Genomic DNA, 13,625 nt, shown 5'->3' with positions numbered 1-13,625 from the left:
TTCCTCTAAACACACCTGAGCCTATCTGGCTGCATGAGGGATTTCAGGTTTCTGTGTGCTGGGTATTATGTGATCAGCAGGCATCTGGCAAACTACACGAACTGCCACCTATGTTATGTTCGTTTAAGTGTACTGAAAATGACCACTAATTTTGTGTTTTTTTTTTCGCAGGAAGACGTGTCCGAAAGAAATCTGAAAACAAATGATACATCAACTTCTGACAGAGACGCTTGATTCATTGGGACTTGAATATCAGCAGCCATTCCAATCAAGAAGACATAGTTGCTTTTGTTTGCTTGAGAGATTTTGGACACTAGTGTGGCAGGAAGTATACTGAGACACCGAGTGAGGGAGATTCAGTGCGCTGACTGTGAAAAGTGCTTTACACCATTTACTCAGCTTGGGGGAATCAAAGTCTCATCCCTGACGGTGGGGATAGACTATGTCCTCGTTCTGATTGTAATTTCAAACCCAGACCAACACAAGGAAAGCTCCCCCAATGGGGAAACTGTGGAAATGTGGGGACTGAGGGAAAGGATTCCCTTCCCCATCCGTGTTGGAAACCCACAGACGTCTTCACAGCGGGGAGAGGCCATTCACCAGCTCAGTGTGCAGGAAGGGCTTCAGTCGGATCAGCCATCTGGAGACGCACGAGTGGGTCCACAAGTGAGAGAAGCCATTCACGTGCCCCATGTACGGGAGGGGGTTCACTCAGTCAGCTGCACTGCTGACCCACCAGTGGGTCCACACCGGAGAGAGGCCGTTCACCTGCTGTAAGCACCTGCTCCTCCCACCTGCGGAGGCACCAGCGCGTTCACGTGCCATCGCAGGGGGGATGGAAGGAGCGATGGCCGAGCGCCGCTGACAACCCAGCTCTGGGGAATCCCAGGTTCGAATCCCGTCGCGGCAGATGGCAGAATTGGGATTCGGTCAGTAATCTGAACTTCAGAATCTAAGGATGAAACCATTTTCAGAGGGCAAAAACCCACCTGATTCACTCATGTCCTTTTCAATGATAGAAACTGCCGTTGGGGAATAGGATTCACTCAGTCGTCCCAGCTGCATGCTTTACCCGGCTGTACGAAGGATCCAGTTACAAAGGGACAACTCAACTGACCAATAAAAAAAAAAGTGTGGTTGGAGGAGTGGGGGTGAGTGTGTGCACTTTGAGGTTGAGGTGTTTTTGTTTTAAGAAAAGCTACTTTTTGTACGCCTTGTGATGTGGAGATCTGAAGCTGCAACAAAGTTGGGTCGCAGTTAAGGTTACTGGAAATTACAGTCAGGCTTAAACTCTCATTGAAAGCTGGGAGATCCAACAGCTTCTCATTTCTTTCAGCCACCAGCACCGCGTTTCCAATGTCGTGTCTCAGAAGGAACAGTGAATGAGTAGATGGTATTGTTCGAAATTGTAAATTTTTTAGGGCTACAGGTTTATTGTTTCATTGGCATTGCAAAGTTTACTGGCAACAGTGGGAGGTGCGTGCTGTATTCACTTGAAACAAAGTTTTAAAATGACAGAAACACCAGGGTAGAGTCCAACAGGTTTGTTTGGAAGCACTAGGTTTTGGAGCGCTGTTCCTTCATCAGCTCGCTGTTGAGTGGGATGGTAAGACACAGAATATATAGTAAAAGATTATAGTGTCATGCAACAGAAATGATATATTGAAGAAACCTGTGAAGTCTTTAATCTTTTAAAATGGGTTGCAGATTTCGGTTCATTAAACTGTAAATCCCAGAATTTCTTTTTAGTAACATTCTCCAGGTAACTTAATGTTTTATAAAGGGAGGTGACACCTCAGGTCAGACAACGCATGAGAGCTGTGAGGTTAGAGTCTGTCTGTATCCCAGTCTTGAGTCAGATTTTTTCTATTTCCAAACATATAATCCTGCAAATGCAATTCACCCCAAAGACTTCTACATGTGAGTGAATTCATGAGACAGAGCGCCTGTGTGTTTGTGCGCGCATGCTGGGTAAAGTGTGTGTGTGATGGAGTATAATTGTGTGAGAAGGTGAGTGCATGAATGAGAGTGTGAGGGGTGTATCAATGTGTGTCTGAGAGAGAGCCTGTCGATCAGAGAGGGTCTGTTCGACCGTGTGAGTACGTGTGTGTGTTGTGTGTGTGTGTGTGTGTGTGTGAGAGAGAGAGAGAGAGAGAGATAGGGTTTGTATGTATTGTGTAGCTGGGTCTCCTGTCGTGAGACATGAATCCAAGGTTTCAGCTGAGGTCCTTCTTGTGTGTTCCAAACTTGTTATCAGCCTCTACTCGGCCACTAGACATGATTTAGCAGTTAAGCAGTTTCCCAACACACACTGGAGAGGGCAAGGTGAAGGGCTTTTGTCTGAAACGTTGATTTTCCTGCTCCTTGGATGTTGCCTGACCTGCTGTGCTTTTTCAACACCACACTCTCGACTCTAATCTCCAGCATCTGCAGTTCTCACTTTCTCCTCATGGGCGAGATGGGATTTGTCTTTTATTCACTCATTCACTCTTACAGCCTATCCTTGGTTGTGGCCCAACTGTGCATCCTGAAGAAGGGCTTATGCCAGAAACGTCGATTCTCCTGTTCCTTGGATGCTTCCTGACCTGCTGCACTTTTCCAGCAACACATTTTCAGCTCTGATCGCCAGCATCTGCAGTCCTCACTTTCTCCTCAGAGAATAGGGCCCCTCAAAGATCAGAAAGCCGGCCTTTGTGTGGAGCCACAGACAATGGGGGAGACACTAAATGAATATTTTGCATCAGTATTTACTGTGGAAAAGAATATGGAAGATATCGACTGAAGGGAAATAGATGGTGACACCTTAGAAAATGTCCAGATTACAGAGAAAGAAGTGCTGGATGTCTTGAAACGGTTAAAGATGGATAAATCCCCAGGACCTGATCAGGTGTAACCAAGAACTCTGTGGGAAGCTAGAGAAGTGATTGCTGGGCCTCTTGCTGAGTTATTTGTATCATCGATAGTCACAGGTGAGGTGCCGGAAGACTGGAGGTTGGCAAATGTGGTGCCACTGTTTAAGAAGGGCGGTAAAGACAGTCCAGGGAACTATAGACCGGTGAGCCTGACCACGGTGGTGGGCAAGTTGTTGGAGGGAATCCTGAGGGGCAGGATGTACATGTATTTGGAAATTCAAGGACTGATTCGGGATCGTCAACATGGCTTTGTGCATCGGAATTCATGTCTCAGAAACTTGATTTAGTTTTTTGAAGAAGTAACAAAGAAGATTGATGAGGGCAGAGCAGTAGATGTGATCTATCTGGGCATCAGTAAGGCGTTCGACAAGATTCCCCATGGGAAATTGATTAGCAAGTTTAGATCTCAGGGAAAACGAGCCATTTGGATCCAGAACTGGCTCAAAGGTAGAAGGCAGAGGGTGGTGGTAGAGGGCTGCTTTTTTCCGGCTGGAGGCCTGTGATCAGTGGAGTGCCACAAGGATCAGTGCTGGGCCCTCTGCTTTTTGTCATTTACATAAATGATTTGGATGCGAGTATAAAAGGTAAGTTAGTAAGTTTTCAGATGACACCAAAATTGGAGGTGTAGTGGACAGCAAAGAGGGTTACCTCAGATTACAACAGGATCTGGACCAGATGGGCCAAGGAGCTAAGAAGTGGCAGATGGAGTTTAATTCAGATAAATGTGAGGTGCTGCATTTTGGGAAAGCAAATCTTAGCAGGACTTATACAATTAATCGTAAGGTCCTAGGGAGTGTTGCTGAACACAAAGAGACCTTGGAGTGCAGGTTCATAGCTCCTTAAAATTGGAGTCGCAGGTAGACAGTATAGTGAAGAAGGCGTTTGGTATGCTTTACTTTATTGGTCAGTGTATTGAGTATAGCATTTGGGCGGTCATGTTGCGGCTGTACAGGGCATTGGTTAGGCCACTGTTGGAATATTGCGTGCAATTCTGGTCTCCTTCCTGTCGGAAAGATGTTGTGAAACTTGAAAGGGTTCAGAAAGATTTACAAGGATATTGCCAGGGTTGGAGGGAGAGGCTGAACAGACTGGGGCTGTTTTCCCTGGCGCATCAGAGGCTGAGTGGTGACCTTATAGACGTGAACAAAATTATGAGGGGCATGGATAGAATAAATAGGCAAAGGTTTTTCTCTGGGATCGGGGAGTTCAGAACTAGAGGGCATAGGTTTAGGGTGAGAGGGGAAAGATAGAAATGAGAGCGAAGGAGCAACTGAATCACGCAGAGGGTGGTACGTGTATGGAATGAGCTGCCAGAGGAAACGGTGGAGGCTGGTACAATTGCCACATTTAAGAGGCATTTGGATGGGAATATGAATAGGAAGAGTTTGGAGGGATATGGGCTGGGTGCTGGCAGGTGGGACTAGATTGGGTTGTGATATCTGGTCGGCATGGATGGGTTAGACTAAAGGGTCTGTTTCCATGCTGGACATCTCTGTGACTGTATGATTTTGTTTGGCAGCTCAACGTTTGTATATCTATTCCCCAGGGTGGAGGAAGTCCAAAACTAGAGGGGTTTAGGCTGAGAGGGAAAAGGTTTAAAAGGGACCGAACGGGGGAACTTTCTCACGCAGAGCGTGGCATGTGTTTGGAATAAGCTGCCAGAGGCAGTGGTCGAGGCTGGTAGAATTACAACATTTAAAAGGCATCTGGATGGAGGTCTGAATAGGAAGGGCTGAGAGAGATTTGGGCCAAATGCTGGCAAATGGATCACTAGGTTAATTTAGGAAATGTTGTCTGCGTGGATCGAAAGGTTTGTTTCTGTTCTCTGCAACTCTATGACTGTATTTCTACATATACTGAACCAATTTCACAAGACTAGGAATAGGTCATTCCAAGTTTACAGGCTGTCCTCAATTGTGGCCTAACTGCGCAGATTTCAATGCAAGGTTCAGAAAGATGTCTGGAGCATTTTTTTAAACATTTGAATGTGCTTTCAGACATTACTGATGTTTCTGAATACATCATTTTAGGTATTCTCGATGTTAAAGGTTAGCCATTTCTCACGCTTCCCTTCCCCACCCCCACCCCAGGTCGCCATCACCATCCATTCTCTCTCTCTATCATTAGAAGGGGTTGATCCAGCGATCAAAGAGGGCTCGAGGCACGAGAAAGGACGGGGGAGAGTACTCAGAGAGAGATTTGACCGGGGGCGCAGAGACTGGGGGAAGAGAAAGAGGGAAAATGGGCAGGAGAGCAGAGCATCGGGGGTAGAGAATGCATGGGGGTACACAGGGTGGGAGCAGAGAGAGAGAATGTGGTGAAGAGGATTGGGGAGGAGAGAGAGAATGCGGAGTTGCAGAGTGTGAAGTGAAAGAAATTGGTTGCAGAGTGTGGGGAGAGAGAATGGACGGGGCAGTGGGTGGGGAGAAAATGGACGGCGGCCTGTGGTGGGAGAGAATGGACGGGGGCAATGGGTGGGGAGAGAATTCATGGGGCAGTGGATGGGGAGAGATTGGACGAGGAGCAGTGGATCAGGACAGAATGGACACGGGGCAGTGGGTGGGGAGAGAATGGACAGGGGTCAATGGGTGGGGAGATAATGGACCGGGGAAGTGGGTGGGGAGAGAAAGGACGGGGAAAGTGGGTGGGGAGAGAATGGACGGGGCAGTAGGTGGGGAGAGAATGGACGGGGGAAGTGGGTGGGGAGAGAATGGACGGGTCAATGGCTGGGGAGAGAATGGACGGGCGGCAGTGGGTGGGGAGAGAATGGACGGGGCAAAGGTTGGGCTGAGAATGGACGGGGTAGAGGGTGGAGAAAGAGAGCAACAATGAATGGCGGGAGAAGGTGGGGAGAGAAGGAATGGATGGGGGCAGCGTGTGGGAGGTGAGAGAAAATGAGTGTAAGGGAAGGGACTGGATTGGGGGAGGCAGAGGGTGGAGCGATAAAGGGAATGGATGGGGACAGAGGGTGGATGAGGGACTGGACAGAGGGCAGAGGGTGCAGAGATAGAATGGACGGGGTGGGGAGAGTGGCATGTGTGGGAGAGAGAGAGAAGGGACTGGTAGGTAAGGGTAGAGAGAGAGAATGGACAGGGGATGCTATGGGTGGCGGTGAGGGAATGGACATGGGACGCGATGGGGATGATTGGATGGGGAGGTGAGAATGCATCCCACCCACTCCCAGCATCCCCTTCTCTGCACATGTGCACTGCAGACCTTTCTGAATGAGACGAGAGACGAGTCTGGAACACTGTGTAAGTGCAGTCACCCTTACATCCTGGCATCAGCAAACCACTGCCTTTCAGTTTTAAAAACTAAATAAAGATGTGGGCTATATACTAAGGATGGCGAGATGTGGCTGAGAAACTGAACAGAGGGTCAGCACTTTCAGGAGAGGGGAGCTGGGGAAAGGCAGGAAATGGAAGGATGAATTTGGGTTGGAATCCATTGAAAGGTTTAGGAATTGAGAGACAGAGATTTCGGGTAGAAGAAAGAGAAGGCTGTTCAATGCAAACCAAAATTCTCTCATCATATTTTCTGCCCTGCACTGACAGCAGTGATCTGTTTTCTCAAGTTATTAGAAGAGGAGGATTTGCTTTTCAGGCATGGACAAGAAATTTAGTCAGGGCCTGAATATCAGCAGTGTTTGAATCCAGGAGGGGAAATGTTTGTCTGCTGGAAATGATTTCAAATATCAACATGCATTGAGAATCCCCGTGAATACACGCAGCCTGCGTGGGAGAACTCAAGGGTTCTAATTGCGGAGAGAACTTTAATTTTTCAGCGAAATGTGGACCAGTGTTCAATTATGTTGAATGACACTATAATGTTTTTGCGATATATTCTGCATCTTTTGATTCCACACCACAGCTACCTGAAGAAGGAGCAGCACTTCGAAACCTAGTGCTTCCAAATAAACCTGTTAGAATATACCCTGGTGTTTGTGAGATTTTAAAACTTTGTTTCCAGTGAATACAGCCCAAACCTCCCACTGTTGCCAGTAAACTTTGCAATTCCAATGAAACAATGAACCTGAAGTCCTGAAAAAATATACAATTTGTAACAATATTAGCTACTCATTCACTGGTCCTTCTGAGACATGACATTAGTGCTGGAGGCTGAAAGAAATGAGCAGCTTTAAAACAAAAACCTGTTGGACCTCACAGAGTCTAAGCCGGGCGGTAAGTTCAGGTAACCTTTACTACGACTCTATTTTGTTACAGCTTCAGATTTCCCCAGGGAAAAGGCATACAAAAAATAGTTTTTAAAGAAAACAACTCCAGATCATATTGCACCCACTCCCCCACCCCACTTTCTTTGTTGGTCAGCTGAGTTGTCCGTTTGTTACTGGATTCCCTGGTACAGCCGGGTAAAACATGCAGCTGGGATGACTGAGTGAACCCTTTCCCGCAATGGCAGTTTCCTTCACTAAAAAGGACATGAGTGAATCAGATGGTGTTTTTCCCCCGAAAAGTGGTTTCATTCTTAGATTATGAAGTCGAAGATTATGGACCGAATTCCAATTCTGCAATCCACCGCAGTGGGATTCGAACATGAGACGCCCCAGTGCTGGGTTGATCGTCGCACTCGGCCATTGCTCCATCAATCCTCTTGCACTGGCACGTAAACTCGATGGTGCCTCCTCAGGTGGGAGAAGCAGGTGAAACCCTTTTGGAACTGACAGCAGGTGAATGGCCTCTCTCCAGTGTGGACCCACTGGTGGGTCAGCAGTGCAGCTGACTGAGTGAACTCTCCCCTGCACATGGGGCACGTGAATGGCTTCTCTCTGACTGAACCCCTTCCTGCACACTGAGCAGGTGACGGCCTCACCCCGTTGTGAATGCGTCTGTGGTTTCCAGCACGGATGGGGAATGGAATCCTTTCCCACAGTCCCCACATTTCCACGGTTTCCTCATGGGGTGGCGCTTTCCTTGTGTTGCTCTGGGTTCGAAATTACAAACAGAGCGGGGACATAGTCTTTCCCACAGTGAGGGGTGTGATTTTAATTCCCCAAGCTGAGTAAATGGTTTGAAGCACTTTTCACAGTCAGCGCACTGAATCTTCCTCACTCGGTGTCTCAGTATTCTTCCTGCCACACCAGTGTCCAAAGTGTCTCAAGCAGACTAAAGCAAACATATCTTCTCGATTGGAATGGCTGCTGATATTCAAGTCCCAATGAATCAAGTGGCTCTGTCAGAAGTTGATGGATCATTTGCTTTCAGATTTCTTTCTGCACATCTTCCTGCAAAATAAATCACAAAAAAGCGATCACTGTCAGCACAGTTAAATGAACATAACAAAGGTGGCAATTCCTGTAAATTGCCAGATGCCTGCTGATCACATATTACCCGGCACACAGAAACCTTAAAACCCTCATGCATTAAAATAGGCTTAGGTGTGTTTAGAGGGAAACTTCAAAACATGGAATAAACTGCCTACAAAGATGCTGGAAATGGAACTGAATCAAGGTTATAAAAATGAAATGTCAAGGCTGCTTGAGAAAAGAAAGCCAGTAAACTTGCTAAATGACTTCCTGTCTTCGGATTAAATCAAAATGATGAAAAAGGACGTAATTCCATTACTACATTAGAACGTGAATAATAATTGCAAACAAACTGTTACAACAGCCAACAATATCACAGATACACCATATGAAGCAATGCGTTTGAGGCAGTACGGTGGCTTAGTGGTTAGCGCTGCTCCCTCGCAGCACCGGGGTCCCAGGTTGGGCTCCAGCCTCTGACAACTGTCTGTGTGGAGTTTGAACATTCTCCTTGTGTCTGCGTGGGTTTCTTCCGGGTGCTCCGGTTTCCTCCCACAGGTCAGGTGAATTGGCCATGCTAAATTGCCCATAGTGTTAGGTGCATTAATTATAAAGAAATGGTGGGTTACCCTTCGCAGGGTTGGCGTGGACGAGCTGGGCCGAAGGACCTGTTTCCACACTGTAGAGAATCTAATTTAACCTAGATTATATATATATATATAATATACATATATATATCAACATGACAATCCTTTCAATGTGGCTCAGTCCCATGAGAAACTACACTTTTAATTATGAACATGAGGAAAGAAGCAATCATTTTCCATGGTGCAAACTGCAGACGTGACAAACTGAGGGAATACACAAGGAAAATACCGATAAGAGAGAAAAAACGTATTTGAGCACCTTTGCAGAGTCTGCTTCCTCTCTGGATTCACTCCAGTTGCTACGAGTAAACCTCACTGTGGGCCAGGCAGCCCTGCATCAGGAAGCACTGGGATGGTCAACTACGACCAGTTTACATAGAGAACACATCTCCACATTAAACAGCCTCGAGGCAAACTTCCATTCCTTTTACTTAAAGTTCAAAACCCCTCAAAGCGAAATTCTCCAGGTAAATTTGGAAGAATTTCTTCTCGATGCTCGCTAATTGTTCCTATGAGCACTTTGTTAACGATTGAACTTTGCGAGTTTTGAACATTTTTGATTCTGAGTGAAATCACAGATCGAAAAACAGAATGTGGGAATTTAGACAGTTTATTTTTCAACATCGGCGATATGTCTCCACAACAGCATATGACACGACATCAGTGAACCTCTTCTGACGTCATTCTCAAACGTGCATGCCACACGCCAGATGAAAAGCTGAAGACTTATCTGGAAAAGCTGACGTGCAATGCAGGAGAATGGCACAACGGGTGCGTGTTGGAACCATAACCCAGCTGAGAAACCATTCTCTCCCACCAGCACAGCATCTTTCTATCTTTCCGAAAACAGACCTTTGGAGCAAGTTCACAATCAAAGCTGTTCATAATCCCCGTATTAATGTAACTGACATCTCTCATTCCAAGGTTTTCAGCGAGAGAGAGAGAGAGACAGTAGAAGAGCGAATGGACTCTGCCCTCCTTCCACAACAACGTGCAAGTAGAAACAAAATGGTTTAATTATACGCCAGTGGAGATTGCCCAGTTCCTGTGGATGAGACAAACATCAGTGCTCCGGAGACAGAATGACAAGCAAATGTTCTGGAAACTCTTTGCTGCTTGCAATTCTTGAAACAATTTGGAATGTATTTCACTCTGAGAAAGTTTCAGCTGCCTCAGAGTCTCCAATGTACATTGCTCTGTTTGCCGCCAGCTCAGAGAGAGACCAATAGGAAGGACATAGGAGTGAATAACGATCTGTGTGGGAGGGTGAACAATTGTTAATGGAGACTGTTAGTAGCTAACAATAAGTAGTGTGTCACAGCAGACTATGAGATAACGCGGAGTCGTGTGTTTGTGTGTGTGTGGTAGGAGTCAAGGACATGGGGGAGTTCAGGCCCTAAAGTTATGGAACTCGATATTGAAGACCGGAGGGCAGTAGGGGCTCCAAGTGGAAAATGAGGTGTTGCTCTTCCATCTGGAGCTGGAACACTGCTGCAAACCTGAGACAGAGATGTTGGTCAGGGAACAGGGTGATGTGTTAAAGTGGCAGGCATCCGGAAGGTCAGGGCCTTTTTTGCGGACAGAGCCGAAATGTTCTGCAAAGAGTCACCCAGTTTATGCTTCATGCTACATTGGAGAAACGACACTGTGCGAGCAGTGAATGCAGTAGACTAGATTGTGGCAAAAGTACTGGTAAAGTGCTGCTTCATCTGGCAGGTATATTTGAGTCCTTGGTTATTCAAGAGGGAGCAGGTAAATGGGCAAGTGTTACACATTTGGCGGTTACAGGGGAAAGTGCCTTGGGACAATGGGAGATGGATGCCTTGGGACTATTGGGACTATGGGAGATGATGAAAGTGAAGAAAGAGTGGACTGAGGTATAACACCTGCCCATTTACCTCCTCCCACATATAAATCCCTGAAGTTTGAAGAAAGTTCCGTTGAATGATTCAGTACCACGTGACCCATGAACTGATTTATAATCATTTTCCCGGACCAGCATCATTATTGAGTCACAACAGCTGCAGGCCATCGCTGGGGGCTTGCCTTATGACTTCACGGTGCGGCGGAAGCGCCGGGAACAGTTTAGGAAAGAGACCGCCCGGTGGGTCAGGCAGCCCTGCATCGGGAAGCATTGGCCAACCACTTTCAGTTAACGTGGGGAACACATCTCCACATTCAACAGCCTCTTTCTAATTTAAGATCAAGATCCTCCAAACCGAAATGATCCAGCTAAGTTTGGAAGAATTTCTTCCAGGTTTTCGCAAATTATTTCAGTGAGGACGTTGTTAAAGTTTGAACGTTGAAAGTTTTCAAATTTCAGCGAAATTGCAGTTCCTGCACATCAGGCATTCAAACCTCTTCTCGGCTCCGGGCCAATCCGAAAGCTCGGGAACAGGTAAAACACTGAAAGATTCGAAGGCGATGGCCCCAGTGTAGGAGAGCTAGTTCCTAGTGACATGGATGTGCCTGCAGAGGATGAGATCGGACTGTCCCTATGTCTCCACAATGTATGTCCCAGGCTTTATTATGGGAAAATAAAACTGATGGCTAGGCAAACTGAATTACGTATTAATTCAGTACTAGCTTCCTTGAAGAGATTGTGGACGCTACCCAAATGCCTGTCATTGTGGTGCTTTTTGTCAGCGCGCTTGGCTATTAAGTGCAAGGTTGGTGTTTTGAAACCACCCAAGGTGATTTCACTCCTACTGCTTTCTTAGCTGCAAAGTAGCGTCTATTTAATTTGGTCAGGAAAATGTTTCCCAAACGGAAATTGTCTCCACTGAGGAAACACAAAGGGGTTTCTGAACTGATTCAATGTCCAACGTCAAGGAGTGCGGATACTGAGAATCCGAGACAGAAAGAGAACCTGCTGAAGAAACTCAGCCTGTGGGAGAAGGCAAAGTTCAGAAGAAGGTATGAAATCTTGTCTCTTCTTCTCTTTCCACAGATGCTGCCTGACCTGCTGAGTTGCTCCAGCAATTTCAGTTTTAGTTTTAACTGAAAGCCCATATCATCTTTCGGGATGAAACACCTAGACACGCCAAATGCAAATATTCAACCGTATCGAAACCTGTGAAGTGTTTGGACTCAAAAAACTCAGCAGTGATATACTCTTTCTAAGCTCCACAAGCAGAGAGACCTGGGAAATGAAGCTGTCAGTGTGGTTCTGTACTGGTGGACCGAGTGGTTAATGCGATGGACTTGAGATCCATTGCGGTTTCCCCACGCAGGTGTGAACCCTGCCGACTGCAGTTGAGAAATGTCGTCAAAAACAAAGGGAGACTGTTCCCCGGTTTCTTATTTAAGATTCAAATCAGTGGAGTTGGGAAATATTTCACTCACATTGGTAACGATGAGAATCTGCAACCCACTGTCTGTCAGGATGGAACAAGCAGATATCAGCGGAAATTTTGATCGAAATGAAGCAGGCACCTGAGGACAAGGGTGTTTCCTTTGCCAGTGAAAGATACTGCTTCACAAAGTTGGGCCTGTGGAAGGGAATCTGTGACGGTGATTATCTTTGGTTGTTCACCTTGTGAATGTTCCCATTGCTGCTCATGTCCGTGTTAACGTCAGAGCTCTGAACATGGTGGTGTAAGCTACTCTCAGGACCATGGGCGCAATGGATGACGTATCTGACTCCACCTACCTGTTTGAAATGCAGCTCACAGCTTCTTCACACACCCCAATTAATCTTTCTCATTGTCCTGAAACCGGCATATGGGTACAATTCCTAATCTGCAGGAATGAGAATCTTTTCACTGTCTCGTGTCAGTAAATGTCCCTGAGAACATCAGAGTCAAGTCACAGCGCCGTCAGAGGAGGGGAAGCTGAAAGACCCCACACACTGGTCACGGGCACATTTCACTTTCCCCAACACACCGCCCCAACCACTGCGGCTCTTGGGAGTGGAAAGGGAACAAACACCAAAACCCAGTCTCAGCTTTGTGAGTCTTCAGGAAATAAGAAAACTGTTCATCCCTTCGGATCTTCCACCCTGGGCTGACAGCCTTGATTTTAAATGGCTGTCCAGTCAGTGCCGATTCGTTTTGGCTGAAAAAAAATCTTCCTTATCTCATCCCAGCATTTCTTGCCACAGAGACCTGTGTGGCAGAGTTCATGTATATATTTCCTTGTATAGTATTTTGTAAATAACATTCGTTTGCTGGTTGTTTGTATCGGGTATTTCAGGTTCATTAGCCGCTGTTTAAGTGTGTTGGTAAATTTGTGGGCGACCATGATGCTGAGAGGGTTGAGTTGTCCGGACATCATTTCCCAGATGTCTTTATTGTAAAGTAATGTGGCTAGGGTTTCTGCAGACGTTGTGTCTGCTTGTGTCAGTTTGTTGATGTGAAATCGGCACACTGGTTTTATTGGGTAGGCAAAAGTGAGGACTGCAGAGGCTGGAAACCAGAGTTTAGATCAGAGTGGTTCTAGAAAAGCACAGCAGGTCAGATAGCTTCCGCGAGGATCAGGAAAATCGACGTTTCGGGCAAAAGCCCTTCATCAGGAATAGAGGCAGGACCCCTCCAGGGTGGAGAGATAAATTGGGGGGTGCTGGGCCGAAGGTAGCAAAGAGTGCAACAGGGGGTGGGGATGAGGTGACAGGTCAGAGAGGAGGGTGGAGCGGATAGGTGGGAAGGGAGATTGGCAGGTGAGACAAGTCTTGACGACAGCGCTGAGCTGGAAGGTTGGAACTGAAGTTAGGTGGGTGGAGGGGAAATGAGGAAACTGCTGAAGTCCAAATTGATGGCCTGCGGTTGAATTTACCCGAAGCGGAAGATGAGGCGTCCATCCTCC

The sequence above is a fragment of the Chiloscyllium punctatum genome, chromosome 36 (assembly GCF_047496795.1).
Source record: "Chiloscyllium punctatum isolate Juve2018m chromosome 36, sChiPun1.3, whole genome shotgun sequence".
Taxonomy (NCBI): domain Eukaryota; kingdom Metazoa; phylum Chordata; class Chondrichthyes; order Orectolobiformes; family Hemiscylliidae; genus Chiloscyllium; species Chiloscyllium punctatum.
Note: the sequence above shows the minus strand (reverse complement) of the source record.